The sequence below is a fragment of the Pleurodeles waltl genome, chromosome 7 (genome assembly GCF_031143425.1).
Source record: "Pleurodeles waltl isolate 20211129_DDA chromosome 7, aPleWal1.hap1.20221129, whole genome shotgun sequence".
NCBI classification, from domain to species: domain Eukaryota; kingdom Metazoa; phylum Chordata; class Amphibia; order Caudata; family Salamandridae; genus Pleurodeles; species Pleurodeles waltl.
Window position 1 is genome coordinate 589,684,872 of NC_090446.1, and position 19,462 is coordinate 589,704,333.

Sequence of the window (19,462 nt, forward strand, 5' to 3'; positions counted from 1 at the left end):
TCACTGACAGGCTAGTGACCATTTTTACCAATTTACATTGGCTTACTGGAACACCCTTATAATTCCCTAGTATATGGTACTGAGGTACCCAGGGTATTGGGGTTCCAGGAGATCCCTATGGGCTGCAGCATTTCTTTTGCCACCCATAGGGAGCTCTGACAAATCTTACACAGGCCTGCCACTGCAGCCTGAGTGAAATAACGTCCACGTTATTTCACAGCCATTTTACACTGCACTTAAGTAACTTATAAGTCACCTATATGTCTAACCTTTACCTGGTAAAGGTTAGGTGCAAAGTTACTTAGTGTGAGGGCACCCTGGCACTAGCCAAGGTGCCCCCACATTGTTCAGAGCCAATTCACTGAACTTTGTGAGCGCGGGGACACCATTACACGCGTGCACTACATATAGGTCACTACCTATATGTAGCTTCACCATGGTAACTCCGAATATGGCCATGTAACATGTCTATGATCATGGAATTGCCCCCTCTATGCCATCCTGGCATTATTGGTACAATTCCATGATCCCAGTGGTCTGTAGCACAGACCCTGGTACTGCCATACTGCCCTTCCTGGGGTTTCTCTGCAGCTGCTGCTGCTGCCAACCCCTCAGACAGGCAGCTGCCCTCCTGGGGTCCAGCCAGGCCTGGCCCAGGATGGCAGAACAAAGAACTTCCTCTGAGAGAGGGTGTGACACCCTCTCCCTTTGGAAAATGGTGTGAAGGCAGGGGAGGAGTAGCCTCCCCCAGCCTCTGGAAATGCTTAGTTGGGCACAGATGTGCCCAATTCTGCATAAGCCAGTCTACACCGGTTCAGGGACCCCTTAGCCCCTGCTCTGGCGCGAAACTGGACAAAGGAAAGGGGAGTGACCACTCCCCTGACCTGCACCTCCCCTGGGAGGTGTCCAGAGCTCCTCCAGTGTGCTCCAGACCTCTGCCATCTTAAAAAAAGAGGTGCTGCTGGCACACTGGACTGCTCCGAGTGGCCAGTGCCACCAGGTGACGTCAGAGACTCCTTGTGATAGGCTCCTTCAGGTGTTAGTAGCCTTTCCTCTCTCCTAGGTAGCCAAACCCTCTTTTCTGGCTATTTAGGGTCTCTGTCTCTGGGGAAACTTTAGATAACGAATGCATGAGCTCAGCCGAGTTCCTCTGCATCTCCCTCTTCACCTTCTGATAAGGAATCGACCGCTGACCGCGCTGGAAGCCTGCAAACCTGCAACATAGTAGCAAAGACGACTACTGCAACTCTGTAACGCTGATCCTGCCGCCTTCTCGACTGTTTTCCTGCTTGTGCATGCTGTGGGGGTTGTCTGCCTCCTCTCTGCACCAGAAGCTCCGAAGAAATCTCCCGTGGGTCGACGGAATCTTCCCCCTGCAACCGCAGGCACCAAAAAGCTGCATCTCCGGTCCCTTGGGTCTCCTCTCAGCACGACGAGCGAGGTCCCTCGAATCCAGCGACACCGTCCAAGTGACCCCCACAGTCCAGTGACTCTTCAGCCCGAGTTTGGTGGAGGTAAGTCCTTGCCTCACCTCGCTGGGCTGCATTGCTGGGAACCGCGACTTTGCAAGCTTCTCCGGCCCCTGTGCACTTCCGGCGGAAATCCTGTGTGCACAGCCAAGCCTGGGTCCACGGCACTCTAACCTGCATTGCACGACTTTCTAAGTTGGTCTCCGGCGACGTGGGACTCCTTTGTGCAACTTCGGCGAGCACCGTTTCACGCATCCTCGTAGTGCCTGTTTCTGGCACTTCTCCGGGTGCTACCTGCTTCAGTGAGGGCTCCTTGTCTTGCTCGACGTCCCCTCTCTCTGCAGGTCCAATTTGCGACCTTCTGGTCCCTCCTGGGCCCCAGCAGCGTCCAAAAACGCCAAACGCACGATTTGCGTGTAGCAAGGCTTGTTGGCGTCCATCCGGCGGGAAAACACTTCTGCACGACTCTCCAAGGCGTGGGGGATCCATCCTCCAAAGGGAAAGTCTCTAGCCCTTGTCGTTCCTGCAGTATTCACAGTTCTTCAGCCTAGAAAGAGCTTCTTTGCACCAACCGCTGGCATTTCTTGGGCATCTGCCCATCTCCGAGCTGCTTGTGACTTTTGGACTTGGTCCCCTTGTTCCACAGGTACCTTCAGACAGGAATCCATCGTTGTTGCATTGCTGATTTGTGTTTTCCTTGCATTCTCCCTCTAACACGACTATTTTGTCCTTAGGGGAACTTTAGTGCACTTTGCACTCACTTTTCAGGGTCTTGGGGAGGGTTATTTTTCTAACTCTCACTATTTTCTAATAGTCCCAGCGACCCTCTACAAGGTCACATAGGTTTGGGGTCCATTCGTGGTTCGCATTCCACTTCTGGAGTATATGGTTTGTGTTGCCCCTATCCCTATGTTTCCCCATTGCATCCTATTGTAACTATACATTGTTTGCACTGTTTTCTAAGACTATACTGCATATTTTAGCTATTGTGTATATATATCTTGTGTATATTTCCTATCCTCTCACTGAGGGTACACTCTAAGATACTTTGGCATATTGTCATAAAAATAAAGTACATTTATTTTTAGTATAACTGTGTATTGTGTTTTCTTATGATATTGTGCATATGACACTAAGTGGTACTGTAGTAGCTTCACACGTCTCCTAGTTCAGCCTGAGCTGCTTTGCTAAGCTACCATTATCTATCAGCCTAAGCTGCTAGACACCCTATGCACTAATAAGGGATAACTGGGCCTAGTGCAAGGTGCAAGTACCCCTTGGTACTCACTACAAGCCAGTCCAGCCTCCTACAGAAGCTACATATAGGTAGTGACCTATATGTAGTGCACGCGTGTAATGGTGTCCCCGCACTCACAAAGTTCAGGGAATTGGCTCTGAACAATGTGGGGGCACCTTGGCTAGTGCCAGGGTGCCCTCACACTAAGTAACTTTGCACCTAACCTTTACCAGGTAAAGGTTAGACATATAGGTGACTTATAAGTTACTTAAGTGCAGTGTAAAAAGGCTGTGAAATAACGTGGACGTTATTTCACTCAGGCTGCAGTGGCAGGCCTGTGTAAGAATTGTCAGAGCTCCCTATGGGTGGCAAAAGAAATGCTGCAGCCCATAGGGATCTCCTGGAACCCCAATACCCTAGGTACCTCAGTACCATATACTAGGGAATTATAAGGGTGTTCCAGTAAGCCAATGTAAATTGGTAAAAATGGTCACTAGCCTGTTTGTGACAATTTGGAAAGAAATGAGAGAGCATAACCACTGAGGTTCTGATTAGCAGAGCCTCAGTGAGACAGTTAGTCACTACACAGGTAACTCATTCAGGCACACTTATGAGCACTGGGGCCCTGGGTTACCAGGGTCCCAGTGACACATACAACTAAAACAACATATATACAGTGAAAAATGGGGGTAACATGCCAGGCAAGATGGTACTTTCCTACACAACCCCCCCCCCAAACGAAGGACAATAAGACTAGCCATGACCTGATGAGTCTTCATTGTCTAAGTGGAAATATCTGGAGAGTCCATCTGAATTGGAGTGGCTACTCCCAGGTCTATGTTCCACTGTATAGTCCATTCCCTGTAGGGATATGGACCACCTCAACAATTTAGGATTTTCACCTTTCATTTGTTTTAGCCAAAGTAGAGGTTTGTGGTCTGTCTGAACAATGAAGTGAGTGCCAAACAGGTATGGCCTCAACTTCTTCAGAGCCCAGACCACAGCAAAGGCCTCCCTCTCAATGGCAGACCAACGCTTTTCTCTAGTGGTCAACCTCCTACTAATAAAAGCAACAGGTTGATCCTGGCCCTCAGAATTAAGTTGTGATAGGACTGCCCCTACTCCTAATTCAGATGCATCAGTCTGGACATAGAATTTTTTAGAGTAACAAGGGCTTTTCAGGACAGGTGCAGAGCACATGGCCTGCTTCAGCTCCTCAAAAGCTTTCTGACAGTTTGCTGTCCATAATACCTTTTTAGGCATTTTTTTGGAAGTGAGGTCATTAAGAGGGGCTGCAATGGAGCCATAGTTCTTAATGAACCTCCTGTAATACCCAGTGAGGCCTAGGAAGGCTCTCACCTGAGTCTGTGTAGTAGGGGGAACCCAATCAATAATTGTTTGGATTTTCCCCTGTAGTGGTGCAATCTGTTCCCCACCAACAAGGTGTCCCAGATAAACCACCTTACCCTGCCCTATCTGGCACTTTGAAGCCTTGATAGTGAGGCCTGCCTTTTGCAGGGCCTCCAAAACTTTCCATAGGTGGACCAGGTGATCATCCCAGCTGGAGCTAAAGACAGCTATATCGTCCAAATATGCTGCACTGAAAGCTTCCAGCCCTTGCAGGACTGTGTTCACCAACCTCTGAAAAGTGGCAGGTGCATTTTTCAAACCAAAAGGCATTACAGTAAACTGGTAATGTCCTCCAATGGTTGAAAATGCAGTCTTAGGTTTAGCATCTTCTGACAATTTGATCTGCCAATACCCTGCAGTCAAATCAAAAGTGCTTAGATACTTGGCAGATGCCAGTGTATCTATGAGCTCATCTGCCCTGGGTATAGGGTGAGCATCAGTTTTGGTTACCAAGTTGAGACCTCTATAGTCTACACAAAACCACATTTCCTTCTTTCCATCTTTGGAATGGGGTTTTGGTACCAGTACCACAGGAGAAGCCCATGGACTGTCAGAGTGCTCAACCACTCCTAGTTCTAACATTTTCTGGACCTCTTGCTTTATGCAGTCCCTGACATGGTCAGGCTGCCTATAGATTTTACTTTTGACAGGTAAACTGTCTCCCGTATCTATAGTGTGCTCACACCAAGAAGTGGTACCTGGCACAGTAGAGAAGAGTTCAGAGAATTGATCTAGGAGGTTTATGCAATTGTCTTTCTGCTCAGCAGTAAGACAATCAGCCAAAACTACACCTTCCACAAGAGCATCTTGTTCTGTGGAAGAGAAGAGATCAGGTAGAGGATCACTGTCTTCTTCCTGTCCCTCATCTGTTGCCATGAGCAGGGTGAGATCAGCCCTGTCATAGTAGGGTTTCAGGCGGTTTACATGGAGTACCCTAAGGGGACTCCTTGCAGTGCCTAAGTCAACTAAATAGGTGACTTCTCCCTTCTTTTCAACAATTGTGTGGGGTCCACTCCATTTATCTTGGAGTGCTCTTGGGGCCACAGGCTCCAAGACCCACACTTTCTGCCCTGGTTGGTACTGAACCAAAACAGCCTTCTGATCATGCCATTGCTTCTGGAGCTCTTGGCTGGCCTGAAGGTTTTTACTCGCCTTTTTCATGTACTCAGCCATTCTTGATCTGAGGCCAAGTACATAATCCACAATATCCTGCTTAGGAGCTTTTAAAGGTTGTTCCCAACCCTCCTTTACAAGTGTGAGTGGACCCCTAACAGGGTGTCCAAAAAGAAGTTCAAAGGGGCTGAAGCCCACTCCTTTCTGGGGTACCTCCCTGTAGGCAAAAAGGAGGCATGGTAGAAGGATATCCCATCTCCTGCGGAGTTTTTCAGGGAGACCCATAATCATGCCTTTGAGAGTTTTATTAAATCTCTCCACCAGTCCATTTGTTTGTGGATGATAGGGTGTTGTGAACTTGTACGTTACACCACACTCCTTCCACATGGCCTTTAAGTATGCAGACATGAAATTGCTTCCCCTGTCTGATACCACTTCCTTTGGGAAGCCCACCCTGGAAAATATTCCCAGGAGGGCCTTTGCCACTGCAGGTGCTGTAGTGGTCCTTAAAGGAATAGCTTCAGGATATCTTGTTGCATGGTCCACTACCACCAAGATAAACCTATTGCCTGAAGCAGTATGAGGGTCAAGGGGGCCAACTATGTCAACCCCTACCCTTTCAAAGGGAACCCCAAACACAGGCAGTGGAATAAGGGGTGCCTTTGGGGTGCCACCTGTCTTGCCACTGGCTTTACAGGTTTCACAGGACTTACAAAATTCCTTTGTGTCCTCAGACATTCTAGGCCAATGAAACAGGGGAACAAGCCTGTCCCAAGTTTTCATTTGTCCTAGATGCCCAGCTAGGGGAATGTCATGTGCCAGTGTTAGGAGGAACTTTCTGTACTCCTGAGGAATCACTAATCTCCTGGCAGTTCCAGGTTTAGGATCCCTTGCTTCAGTGTACAAGAGGTTGTCCTCCCAGTAAACTCTGTGAGAGTCACTGACATCCCCATTAGCCTGTTTGACAGCTTGCTGTCTGAGACCCTCTAATGTGGGACAGGTTTGCTGTGCCACACTCAGCTCCTCTCTGGCAGGCCCCCCCTTCACCCAAAAGCTCAGCAGTGTCTGCTTCCAGCTTTTCTGGTGTAGGTTCTGCACAGGGAGGGAATTCTTCTTCCTCAGAAGTAGAATCCACTGTAGAGGGAGGGATAGTAGGAAGTGGTTTGCTTCTACTAGCCCTAGCTTTAGGGAGCACTTGGTCCATTGTTCCAGGATCCAAGCTTCCCTGTCCTTTTTGCTTTTTGGCCTGAGCCCTTGTCAAAGCAAAAATATGCCCTGGGATGCCCAGCATTGCTGCATGGGCCTCCAACTCCACATCCGACCAAGCTGATGTCTCCAAATAATTTCCTAGTAGACAGTCTACAGGTAAATCTGTGGCTACCACAACTTTCTTTGGACCAGTAACCCCCCCCCAGTTGAGATTAACAACAGCCATGGGGTGGCTAAGTGTGTTGTTGTGAGCATCGGTTACTTGGTACTGGTGACCAAGTAGGTGTTGTTCAGGGTGGACCAGTTTCTCTATGACCATAGTCACACTGGCACCAGTGTCCCTGTAGGCCTGAACCTCAACACCATTTATTAGGGGTAGCTGCTTGTACTTATCCATATTAAGGGGACAAGCAACTAAGGTGGCTAAATCAATAGCCCCCTCAGAGACTAACACAGCCTCTGTGGCCTCCCTAACAAGGCCAACCCCAACTAAGTTACCAATAGTGAGCCCAGCTACTCCCTTGGATTGGCTATTAGTAGGTTTGCTCCCACCACCACTGCTATTAGTAGGGACACTAGGGGTAGCAGTAGGGGTTGTAGTGGTAGGAGCATTGGTGCTTTTCTTTGGACAACTGGGATCTGTTGTCCAATGGCCTTTTATTTTACATAAATAGCACCATGGTTTCTTTTCCTTGTTCTGATTAAAAGAGGATTTGGGCCCACCACCCCCACCAGAGTGTTTTTGTGGGCCTGATGAAGACTCATTTTTAGATTTGTCCCCACTCTTGTCAGAAGACTTACCATCCTTCTTTTTGTTGCCATCTTTGTCACCCCCTGTATGAACTTTTCTGTTCACCCTTGTTCTGACCCATTTGTCTGCCTTCTTTCCCAATTCTTGGGGAGAGGTCAGATCAGAGTCCACCAAGTACTGGTGCAACAAATCAGACACACAATTATTAAGAATATGCTCTCTCAGGATCAAGTTATACATGCTGTCATAATCAGTAACTTTACTGCCATGTAACCACCCCTCCAAGGCCTTCACTGAATGGTCAATGAAATCAACCCAGTCTTGTGAAGACTCCTTTTTGGTCTCTCTGAACTTTATCCTGTACTGTTCAGTGGTTAAGCCATAACCATCCAGGAGTGCATTCTTAAGAACTTGGAAATTATTAGCATCATTTTCTTTCACAGTAAGGAGCCTATCCCTACCTTTTCCACTAAATGATAGCCATAGGATAGCAGCCCACTGCCTTTGAGGGACATCCTGTACAACACAGGCCCTCTCAAGTGCAGCAAACCACTTGTTAATGTCATCCCCCTCCTTATAAGGGGGAACTATTTTGTGCAGATTCCTGGAATCATGCTCTTTTGCAGGATGACTATGGGGAATACTGCTGCTGCCACCATGGGTTTCTAAACCCAACTTCTGTCTTTCCTTCTCTAGTTCAAAAGACTGTCTATCCAAATCCAGCTGTTGCTTTTTAAGCTTCAGTCTGGTTTGTTCCACCCTCAACTTATTGAGTTCCCTCTCTAACATTCTGTCATCAGGGTTGGTGGGAGGGACATTCCTAGATACAGAGGTATGATGGGAATGAACAGAAGGAGACCTGTCCCTTACAGAAGCCACCCTAACAGCTTGGCTAACAGAAACATTACTACCAGTATGGTGAGAATAAATGCTTTTGCTATGATGTGAGACAACACTATTTGTATGGTGTGGCTCATCATCATTACCAACTATGCTAGACTGTCTAGTAATGGGCAGGCTAGGAAGTTTCTTTCCTGAATCTTTTCCTGGGGGAGTCCCTGAATCAGATTGGGAACTATTAGGTACTTTTTCAACAGATGGGGCACCTATAGCCTTATCTTGTTCTCTAAGCATGTTAATTAACAGTTCCAAGGAAGGATTCTTCCCTACACTCAAACCTCTCTCTATGCAGAGACTCCTTGCTCCTTTCCAGCTAAGGTGGTCATATGCAAGTTTGGACAGATCAACATTTTGGCCTGTGCCAGACATTTTTAGAGAGAGTTAAAGTGATAGAAAAAGAGAAAAAAGTTTTCAGAACTTTTTAGAAAGACAGAAAAAAAAACTTTTAAAACTTTTAAGAACTTTTTGAAAGTTTAGAAGTACTTTTCAGCACTTAGAAAAGAGTGAAAAGAGGAAATGCAAAACTTTTTGGCTATGTGTATATACACTGACCTTGTTTTGTAATTTTTCTCTTATGAAAAGTGCAATGACAAGAGTGGTAAGTAGTCTCAAAGCACTTATCCCACCGCTGCACAACCAATGTAGGAGGCTGGACTGGCTTGTAGTGAGTACCAAGGGGTACTTGCACCTTGCACCAGGCCCAGTTATCCCTTATTAGTGTATAGGGTGTCTAGCAGCTTAGGCTGATAGATAATGGTAGCTTAGCAGAGCAGCTTAGGCTGAACTAGGAGACGTGTGAAGCTACTACAGTACCACTTAGTGTCATATGCACAATATCATAAGAAAACACAATACACAGTTATACAAAAAATAAAGGTACTTTATTTTTATGACAATATGCCAAAGTATCTTAGAGTGTACCCTCAGTGAGAGGATAGGAAATATACACAAGATATATATACACAATAGCAACAATATGCAGTATAGTCTTAGAAAACAGTGCAAACAATGTATAGTTACAATAGGATGCAATGGGGAAACATAGGGATAGGGGCAACACAAACCATATACTCCAAAAGTGGAATGCGAACCACGAATGGACCCCAAACCTATGTGACCTTGTAGAGGGTCGCTGGGACTATTAGAAAATAGTGAGAGTTAGAAAAATAACCCTCCCCAAGACCCTGAAAAGTGAGTGCAAAGTGCACTAAAGTTCCCCTAAGGACAAAGAAGTCGTGTTAGAGGAATAATGCAGGAAAGACACAAACCAGCAATGCAACAACTGTGGATTTCCAATCTAGGGTACCTGTGGAACAAGGGGACCAAGTCCAAAAGTCACAAGCAAGTCGGAGATGGGCAAATGCCCAGGAAATGCCAGCTGCGGGTGCAAAGAAGCTTCTACTGGACAGAAGAAGCTGAGGTTTCTGCAGGAACGAAAAGGGCTAGAGACTTCCCCTTTGGTGGACGGATCCCACTCGCCGTGGAGAGTCGTGCAGAAGTGTTTTCCTGCCGAAAGAACGCCAACAAGCCTTGCTAGCTGCAAATTGTGCGGTTAGCGTTTTTGGACGCTGCTGAGGCCCAGGAGGGACCAGGAGGTCGCAAATTGGACCAGCAGAGAGAGGGGATGTCGAGCAAGATAAGGAGCCCTCTCTGAAGCAGGTAGCACCCGGAGAAGTGCCAGAAACAGGCACTACGAGGATGCGTGAAACGGTGCTCACCCGAAGTCGCACAAAGAAGTCCCACGTCGCCGGAGAACAACTTAGGAGGTCGTGCAATGCAGGTTAGAGTGCCGTGGACCCAGGCCTGGACTGTGCACAAAGGATTCCCGCCGGAAGTGCACGGAGGCCAGAGTAGCTGCAAAAGTCGCGGTTCCCAGCAATGCAGCCCAGCGAGGTGAGGCAAGGACTTACCTCCACCAAACTTGGACTGAAGAGTCACTGGACTGTGGGGGTCACTTGGACAGAGTCGCTGGATTCGAGGGACCTCGCTCGTCGTGCTGAGAGGAGACCCAAGGGACCGGTAATGCAGCTTTTTGGTGCCTGCGGTTGCAGGGGGAAGATTCCGTCGACCCACGGGAGATTTCTTCGGAGCTTCTGGTGCAGAGAGGAGGCAGACTACCCCCACAGCATGCATAAGCAGGAAAACAGTCGAGAAGGCGGCAGGATCAGCGTTACAGAGTTGCAGTAGTCGTCTTTGCTACTATGTTGCAGGTTTGCAGGCTTCCAGCGCGGTCAGCAGTCGATTCCTTATCAGAAGGTGAAGAGAGAGATGCAGAGGAACTCAGCTGAGCTCATGCATTCGTTATCTAAAGTTTCCCCAGAGACAGAGACCCTAAATAGCCAGAAAAGAGGGTTTGACTACCTAGGAGAGAGGATAGGCTACTAACACCTGAAGGAGCCTATCAGAAGGAGTCTCTGACGTCACCTGGTGGCACTGGCCACTCAGAGCAGTCCAGTGTGCCAGCAGCACCTCTGTTTCCAAGATGGCAGAGGTCTGGAGCACACTGGAGGAGCTCTGGACACCTCCCAGGGGAGGTGCAGGTCAGGGGAGTGGTCACTCCCCTTTCCTTTGTCCAGTTTTGCGCCAGAGCAGGGCTAAGGGGTCCCCTGAACCGGTGTAGACTGGCTTATGCAGAATTGGGCACCTCTGTGTCCAACAAAGCATTTCCAGAGGCTGGGGGAGGCTACTCCTCCCCTGCCTTCACACCATTTTCCAAAGGGAGAGGGTGTCACACCCTCTCTCAGAGGAAGTTCTTTGTTCTGCCATCCTGGGCCAGGCCTGGCTGGACCCCAGGAGGGCAGATGCCTGTCTGAGGGGTTGGCAGCAGCAGCAGCTGCAGTGAAACCCCAGGAAGGGCAGTTTGGCAGTACCAGGGTCTGTGCTACAGACCACTGGGATCATGGGATTGTGCCAACTATGCCAGGATGGCATAGAGGGGGCAATTCCATGATCATAGGCATGTTACATGGCCATATTCGGAGTTACCATTGTGAAGCTACATATAGGTAGTGACCTATATGTAGTGCACGCGTGTAATGGTGTCCCCGCACTCACAAAGTTCAGGGAATTGGCTCTGAACAATGTGGGGGCACCTTGGCTAGTGCCAGGGTGCCCTCACACTAAGTAACTTTGCACCTAACCTTTACCAGGTAAAGGTTAGACATATAGGTGACTTATAAGTTACTTAAGTGCAGTGTAAAATGGCTGTGAAATAACGTGGACGTTATTTCACTCAGGCTGCAGTGGCAGGCCTGTGTAAGATTTGTCAGAGCTCCCTATGGGTGGCAAAAGAAATGCTGCAGCCCATAGGGATCTCCTGGAACCCCAATACCCTGGGTACCTCAGTACCATATACTAGGGAATTATAAGGGTGTTCCAGTAAGCCAATGTAAATTGGTAAAAATGGTCACTAGCCTGTTAGTGACAATCTGGAAAGAAATGAGAGAGCATAACCACTGAGGTTCTGATTAGCAGAGCCTCAGTGAGACAGTTAGTCACTACACAGGTAACACATTCAGGCACACTTATGAGCACTGGGGCCCTGGGTTACCAGGGTCCCAGTGACACATACAACTAAAACAACATATATACAGTGAAAAATGGGGGTAACATGCCAGGCAAGATGGTACTTTCCTACACAACCCCCAGAGAGCACAGAAGTCGTGATAGGGGGATTCTGCAAGGAAAACCAACACCATCAATGCAACAACAGTGGATTTCCGGATCTGAGTACCTCTAAGACAAGGGAACCAAGTCCAAGAGTCGCGACAGTGTCAAGAGTGGGCAGGAGCCCAGGAAATGCCAGCTGAGGGTGCAAGGAAGCTGCCACCGGATGGAAGAAGCTTGGTGTTTTGCAAGAACGAAGAGGATTAGGAACTTCCCCTTTGGAGGATGGATGTCCCACATCGTGAAGAGGCTTGCAGAGGTGTTCCCACGCAGAAAGACCGCAAACAAGCCTTGCTAGCTGCAAGGGTCGCAGTTAGGGTTTTTGGATGCTGCTGTGGCCCAGGAGGGACCAGGATGTCGCCACTTAGATGAGGAGACAGAGAAGGCGCCGAGCAAGTCAGGGAGCCCTCACAGAAGCAGGCAGTACCCGCAGAAGTACCAGAACAGGCACTTAGAAGAGGAGTGAACCAGAGTCCACCCAAAGTCACAAAAGGGAGTCCCAAGACGCTGGAGGACTACTCAGAAGATTGTGCACTGCAGGTTAGAGTGTCGGAGACCCAGGCTTGGCTGTGCACAAAGGAAATCCTGGAAGAGTGCACAGGAGCCGGAGCAGCTGCAAATCACACGGTACCCAGCAATGTAGTCTAGTGTGGGGAGGCAAGGACTTGCCTCCACCAAACTTGGACTGAAGAGTCACTGGACTGTGGGAGTCACTTGTTCAGAGTTGCTGAGTTCCAGGGACCACGCTCGTTGTGCTGAGAGGGGACCCAGAGGACCGGTGATGCAGTCTTTTGTTGCCTGCGGTTGCAGGGGGAAGATTCCGTCGACCCACAGGAGATTTCTTCAGAGCTCCTGGTGCAAGAAGGAGGCAGGCTACCCCCAGAGCATGCACCACCTGGAAACAGTCGAGAAAGCCAGCAGGATGAAGCAATACAAGGTTGCTATATCGTCGTCTTGCTACTTTGTTGCGGTTTTGCAGGCGTCCTGAGCAGTCAGCGGTCGATCCTTTGGTAGAAGGTGAAGAGGGAGATGCAGAGCAACTCTGGTGAGCTCTTGCATTCGGTATCTGAAGAATTCCCCAAAGCAGAGACCCTAAATAGCCAGAAAAGGAGATTTGGCTACCTAGGAAGGAGGATTGGTTACTAAGAGAGGTAAGAGCCTATAAGAAGGAGCCTCTGACATCACCTGCTGGCACTGGCCACTCAGAGCAGTCCAGTGTGCCAGAAACACCTCTGAATCCAAGATGGCAGAGGTCTGGGGCACACTGGAGGAGCTCTGGGCACCTCCCCTGGGAGGTGCAGGTCAGGGGAGTGGTCACTCCCCTTTCCTTTGTCCAGTTTCGTGCCAGAGCAGGGCTGGGGGGATCCCTGAACCGGTGTAGACTGGCTTATGCAGAGATGGGCACCATCTGTGCCCATCAAAGCATTTCCAGAGGCTGGGGGAGGCTACTCCTCCCCAGCCATCACACCTATTTCCAAAGGGAGAGGGTGTTACACCCTCTCTCAGAGGAAATCCTTTGTTCTGCCTTCCTGGGCCAGGGCTGCCTGGACCCCAGGAGGGCAGAAACCTGTCTGAGGGGTTGGCAGCAGCAGCAGCTGCAGTGGAGACCCCGGAAAGGCAGTTTGGCAGTGCCCGGGTTCTGTGCTAGAGACCCGGGGGATCATGGAATTCTCCCCAATGCCAGAATGGCATTGGGGTGACAATTCCATGATCTTATACATGTTACATGGCCATGTTTGGAGTTACCATTGTGACGCTATACATAGGTAGTGACCTATGTATAGTGCACGCGTGTAATGGTGTCCCCGCACTCACAAAGTCCTGGGAATTTGCCCTGAACGATGTGGGGGCACCTTGGCTAGTGCCAGGGTGCCCACACACTAAGTAACTTTGCACCCAACCTTCACCAGGTGAAGGTTAGACATATAGGTGACTTATAAGGTACTTAAGTGCAGTGGTAAATGGCTGTGAAATAACGTGGACGTTATTTTACTCAGGCTGCACTGGCAGGCCTGTGTAAGAATTGTCAGATCTCCCTACGGGTGGCAAAAGAAATGCTGCAGCCCGTAGGGATCTCCTTGAACCCCAATACCCTGGGTACCTCAGTACCATATACTAGGGAATTATATGGGTGTACCAGTATGCCAATGTGAATTGGTGAAATTGGTCACTAGCCTGTTAGTGACAATTTGGATAGCAGAGAGAGCATAACTACTGAGGTTCTGGTTAGCACAGCCTCAGTGAGACAGTTAGTCATCACACAGGGAACACATACAGGGCACATACTTATGAGCACTGGGGCCCTGCCTGGCATGGTCCCATTGACATATAGACTAAAACAACATATATACAGTGAAATATGGGGGTAACATGCCAGGCAAGATGGTACTTTCCTACACAACCCCCCCCCCCCAAACGAAGGACAATAAGACTAGCCATGACCTGATGAGTCTTCATTGTCTAAGTGGAAATATCTGGAGAGTCCATCTGCATTGGAGTGGGTACTCCCAGGTCTATGTTCCACTGTATAGTCCATTCCCTGTAGAGATATGGACCACCTCAACAATTTAGGGTTTTCACCTTTCATTTGTTTTAGCGAAAGTAGAGGTTTGTGATCTGTCTGAACAATGAAGTGAGTGCCAAACAGGTATGGCCTCAACTTCTTCAGTGCCCAGACCACAGCAAAGGCCTCCCTCTCTATGGCAGACCAACGCTTTTCTCTAGGGGTCAACCTTCTGCTGATAAAAGCAACTGGTTGAGCCTGGCCCTCAGAATTGAGTTGTGATAAGACTGCCCCTACCCCTAATTCAGATGCATCAGTTTGAACAATGAATTTCTTGGAGTAACATGGGCTTTTTAGGAAAGGTGCAGTACACAAGGCCTGTTTGAGCTCCTCAAAAGCTTTCTGACAGCTAGCTGTCCACAATACCTTTTTAGGCATCTTCTTACTGGTGAGATCATTAAGTGGGGCTGCAATGGAGCCATAGTTTTTAATGAATCTCCTGTAATACCCAGTGAGGCCTAGGAAGGCTCTCACCTTCGGCTGTGTTGTAGGGGGAATGATTGTCTGGATTGTGCCCTGAAGTGGTGCAATCTGTTCTCCACCTACCAGGTGTCCCAGATAAACCACCTTTCCCCTGCCCTATCTGTCACTTTGAAGCCTTGATAGTGAGGCCTGCCTTTTGCAGGGCCTCCAAAACTTTCCACAGGTGGACCAGGTGATCATCCCAGGTGGAGCTAAAGACAGCTATATCATCTAGATATGCTGCACTAAAAGCCTCCAACCCTTGCAGGACTGTATTCACCAACCTCTGAAAAGTGGCAGGTGCATTTTTCAAACCAAAGGGCATCACTGTAAATTGGTAGTGCCCTCCTATAGTTGAAAATGCAGTTTTAGCTTTAGCATCCTCTGCCAATACCCTGCAGTCAAATCAAAGGTGCTCGGATACTTGGCAGATGCCAGTGTATCTATGGGCTCATCTGCCCTGGGTATAGGGTGAGCATCAGTTTTTGTTACCTGGTTGAGACCTCTGTAATCTACACAAAACCTCATCTCCCTTTTTCCATCTTTTGAGTGAGGCTTTGGTACAAGCACCACAGGAGAGGCCCATGGGCTTTCAGAAGGTTCAACCACTCCTAAGTCAAGTATTTTCTGAACTTCTTGCTTTATGCAGTCCTGACATGGTCAGGCTGCCTATAGATGTTACTTTTGACAGGCATGCTGTCTCCAGTATCAGTTGTGTGTTCACACCAAGATGTGGTGCCTGGCACAGTTGAAAAGAGTTCAGAAAACTGACCAGGGAGATTTATGCAGTTGTCTTTCTGTTCTGCAGTAAAACAGTCTGCCAAAACTACTCCTTCCACTAGAGCATCCTCTTCTGTGGAGGAGAAGAGATCAGGGAGAGGGTCACTCTCTTCTTCCTGTCCCTCATCTGTTGCCATGAGCAGGGTGAGATCAGCCGTGTCATAGTAGGGTTTTAGGAGGTTGACATGAATCACCCTAAGGGGACTCCTGGCAGTACACAGGTCAACCAAGTAGGTTACCTCGCCCTTCTTTTCAACAATGAGATGGGGTCCACTCCATTTGTCCTGGAGTGCTCTTGGGGCCACAGGCTCCAATACCCACACCTTCTGTCCTGGTTGGTACTGAATCAGAACAGCCTTCTGGTCATGGCATTGCTTCTGGAGCTCTTGGCTGGCCAGAAGGTTTTTACTGGCCTTTTTCATGTACTCGGCCATTCTGGATCTTAGGCCAAGTACATAGTCCACTATATCCTGTTTGGGAGCTTTTAAAGGTTGTTCCACACCCTCCTTCACAAGTGTTAGTGGACCTCTTACAGGGTGCCCAAAGAGGAGTTCAAAGGGGCTGAAGCCCTCTCCTTTCTGGGGTACCTCCCTGTAAGCAAAAAGGAGGCAAGGTAACAGGACATCCCATCTCCTCCTGAGTTTTTCAGGGAGTCCCATTAGCATACCTTTGAGAGTTTTATTAAACCTCTCTACCAGTCCATTTGTCTGTGGGTGATAAGGTGTGGTGAATTTGTATGTTACACCACACTCCTTCCACATAGCCTTCAAGTATGCAGACATAAAGTTGCTACCCCTGTCTGATACAACCTCTTTTGGAAAACCCACCCTGGAAAAGATTCCCAGGAGGGCTTTTGCCACTGCAGGTGCTGTCGTAGTCCTTAGAGGAACTGCTTCAGGATATCTTGTGGCATGGTCCACAACCACCAAGATAAACCTATTGCCTGAAGAAGTAGGAGGGTCAAGGGGGGCAACTATGTCAACCCCTACCCTTTCAAAGGGAACCCCAACCACAGGTAGTGGAATAAGGGGAGCCTTTGGGGTGCCACCAGTCTTGCCACTGGCTTGGCAAGTCACATAAGACTTACAAAAATCTTTTGTGTCCTCTGACATCCTAGGCCAGTGAAACAGGGGGACAAGCCTTTCCCATGTTTTGATCTGGCCCAAGTGCCCAGCCAAGGGAATGTCATGTGCCAGAGTTAGGCGGAACTCTCTGTACTGCAGGGGAATGACCAATCTCCTGGCTGCTCCAGGTTTTGGGTCCCTTGCCTCTGTGTACAAGAGGTTGTCCTCCCAGTAAACTCTATGTGAGTCACTGACATCCCCATTTTGCTGCTTGACAGCTTGCTGTCTGAGACCCTCTAATGTGGGACAGGATTGCTGTGCCACACTCAGCTCTTCCCTGGCAGGCTCCCCTCCACCCAAAAGCTCAGCAGTGTCTGCTGCCAGCTCCTCTGGTGAAGGTTCTGCACAGGGAGGAAATTCTTCTTCCTCAGAAAGAGAATCATCTGTAGAGGGAGGGATAGTGGGTAGGGATTTACCCTTTCTACCCCTAGCTTTAGGGAGCACTTGGTCCATTGTTCCAGGATCCAAGTCACCCTGTCCTTTTTGCTTTTTGGCCTGAGCCCTTGTCAAAGCAAAAATATGCCCAGGAATGCCCAGGATTGCTGCATGAGCCTCCAACTCCACTTCTGCCCAAGCTGATGTCTCTAAATCATTTCCTAGTAGACAGTCTACAGGTAACTCTGAGGCAACCACAACTTTCTTTGGACCAGTAACCCCCCCGTTGAGATTCACAACAGCCATGGGGTGGCTAAGAGTGTTGTTATGAGCGTCTGCCACTTGGTACTGGTGAGCAAGTAGGTGTTGTTCAGGGTGTACCAGTTTCTCTATCACCATGGTAACACTGGCACTTGTGTCCCCGTAGGCCTGAACCTCAACACCATTTATTAGGGGAAGTTGCTTGTACTTATCCATATTACGGGGACAAGCAACCAAGGTGGCCAAATCAATGGCACCTTCAGAGACTAACACAGCCTCTGTGGTCTCCCTAACAAGAGCAACCCCAACTAAATTACCAAAAGTGAGCCCAGATACTCCCATGGATTGGCTATTAGTAGGTTTGCTCCCACCACCACTGCTATTACTAGGGGCACTAAAGTTTGCAGTAGGGGTTGTGGTAGTGGGAGGTTTGGTGTTTTTCTTTGGACAACTGGCATCAGTTGTCCCATGGCCTTTTACTTTACATAAATAACACCAAGGCTTTTTTACTTGATTAGAAAAGGATTTGGACCCACCACCCCCACCAGAGGATTTTTGTGGGCCTGATGAAGACTCATTTTTAGATTTGTCCCCACCCTTGTCAGAAGACTTACCATCCTTCTTCTTGCCATCCTTGTCACCCCCCTGTATGAACTTTTCTGTTCACTCTTGTTCTGACCCATTTGTCTGCCTTCTTTCCCAATTCTTGGGGAGAGTTCAGATCTGAGTCCACTAGCTATTGGTGTAACAAGTCAGACACACAGTTATTCAGAAAATGCTCTCTCAGAATAAGATTATACAGGCTTTCATAGTCAGAAACTTTACTGCCATGTAACCACCCCTCCAAGGCCTTCACTGAACAGTCAACAAAGTCTATCCAGTCTTGTGAGGACTCTTTTCTGTTGTCTCTGAACTTAATCCTGTATTGTTCAGTGGTTAAGCCAAATCCATCCAAGAGTGCATCCTTCAAAACTGCAATATTGTTATCATCACTTTCTCTCACATTAAGGAGCCTATCCCTTCCCTTTCCATTGAAAGATAGCCACAATATAGCAGCCCACTGCCTTTGAGGGACCCCCTGTACCATACAGGCCCTCTCAAGTGCAGCAAACCACTTGTTTATGTCATCCCCCTCCTTGTAAGGGGGAACTATCTTATGCAGATTCCTGGAATCATGCTCTCTAACAGGATTACTATCAGGAATACTGCTGCTGCCACCATGGGGTCCAAACCCCAATCTCTGTCTCTCCTCCTCCAGGTCTAGGGATTCCCTGTCTAGAGCCAGCTGTTGCTGTTTAAGCTTCAGTCTGGTCTCTTCCACTCTCAACTTTTTGAGTTCCCTTTCTAACATGTTGTCTTCATAATGCTTGGACACTGAGGATATATTGGAACCAACAGAGGGAGATGTGTCCCTAACAGCTTGGACTCTAACAACCTGGCCTTCAGGAATAAAAACATCCCTACTATGATGGGAGCTCCTATTACTACCAGCATTGCTAGGTGACCTGCTAAGGGGCAGATTTGGAATAGAACCCTCCACACCTCCCTCAAGGGGTTCCCCTGAGTCAGAATGGCAGCTATCTACCAACTTCTCAGTTGAAGTGCCTGCTAGGGACTTATCATTCTCAATGAGCAAGTTAAATAGAAATTCTCTTGAAGGGTTCTTTCCTATCACTAAACCTCTATCAATGCAGAGACTCCTTAGGCTCTTGAAGTTTAAATTGTCATAAGTTGTATTGACCATTTTAAGAGCAGTTCCTACATCAGACATGATAGAAGAAGGTTTGGAGACAGTGAGAAGAGAGAAAAAGTTTCAGGACTTTTTAAAGAACAGAGAAAAAAAACTTTTTCAAACATTTTGGAAACTTTTAGAAGTTTAGGAGTACTTTTCAGCACTTAGCAGAAAGTGTAAGAGGAGAAAAGCAACACTTTTTGGTTAGGTGTACATACACTGAACTTGTTTTGTATATTATTCTCTTATGAAAAGTACACAATGACAAAGTGGTAAGTAGTTACAAGTACTTATCCCACCGCTGCACAATCAATGTAGGAGGCTGGCCTGGCTTTTAGTGGGTACCAGAGGTACTTACACCTTGTGCCAGGTCTAGTTCTCCCTTATTAGTGTAGAAGAGGTGTTTCTAG